We start from the raw sequence: 1,328 nt of genomic DNA on the forward strand, positions 1-1,328 counted from the left end.
ATAGAAATAGATCAAATGAGTATTTATTGAGCATTTACAACACCAGAACCCAAGGTCAAATCCACTGCCACTGAGTCAATTCTGACTCACAGTGACCCTATATAGGGTTTCTGGGACTGTAAATCTTTGCAAGAGTCCACAATCTCATCTTAATCCTGCAGAGCAGCTACAGTCCAGGCAGTGCATCAAACCTGCACAATTACATTGTTGTGTCTTCCCATAGACCCCAGGTGTAATGCACACGTATTCATCCTATTTTATAGGTGGGGAGTGAGAGGACTTGACAGAGTGGAAGTTTCCTGCTGGTTATACTTAAGAAGGGAAAGAGCAGATAAACAAACACAGGCATTCTGACTTTAGAGATCATCCATTCTACATTACACTCTACTGTTTCTCAGGCCTTCAAGTTTAGTAAAAGTCCATTTGATGGCTTTTATACTGGTGAAGTAAAGAACATTCAAAAATCAAGGAGAAATGATAGTTTATTTTCGTAGTTGATGAGAACAACATAATTTTAAGATGTTTGTTTAAAATGCACATAGCTCCATTGTTTTCTTTGGATAGATTTGTGATTGTCATCAAGAAAATTGCTCCCTTTTTGCTCAGCCCTGAAAATCTGTCTAAACACTTTTCACTATGAGACAAAAGCAATCTTAAAGAATCACACTATGAAAGATGAAAAGTGGCATTTATTCATTTAATCAACAATCATTTATTAACACCTTCTTTTGTATGTTCTGTGGAGAATTTAATAACAAAAATCCTCACATGAAGGACTATATTGATTAGCAGAGGAATAAAAGACAAACAAACAAGTGTACTGCCTAGCATATAGTCAGCATGGAATGATAATTTTTGAATGGCTGAATAAATGAGTGTCATTGCTGTTGTTAAGTGCTGTTGAATCCGTTCTGACTCATATCGATCCAGTAAAGAGTTTCTGAGGAGCAGCTGCTGAGTTTAAACCACCGACCTTATGGCTTAAACTCACCCTACAGTGAACTGTTTATTCTACAGTGCCACCCCAAAACTCCAAATGAGTATTAGGGATCCATAAGAAAGTTTGTTTAAATGACAATAGTCATAGTGTGCTGGTGTTGGGGGCAGGCATTCTTGGAAAGGAAAGCTTACCTGAGACTTGAAAAATAAGTCTTTCCAACCAGTGGTCAGTGTCGGGTCATTGTGGGTGGAGAAAAGGACCTCAGTAAGGACACAGAGTAAACCAGAACCAAAAAGAACAAGTGTTGCTGCCTTAAGTCCATTCCAACTCACAACAACCTCATATAGCGCTATAAAATTTACTGAAGCAGAAAGCCTCATATGTTTCC

The sequence above is a fragment of the Chrysochloris asiatica genome, unplaced genomic scaffold (assembly GCF_000296735.1).
Source record: "Chrysochloris asiatica unplaced genomic scaffold, ChrAsi1.0 scaffold00074, whole genome shotgun sequence".
Taxonomy (NCBI): Eukaryota; Metazoa; Chordata; class Mammalia; order Afrosoricida; family Chrysochloridae; genus Chrysochloris; species Chrysochloris asiatica.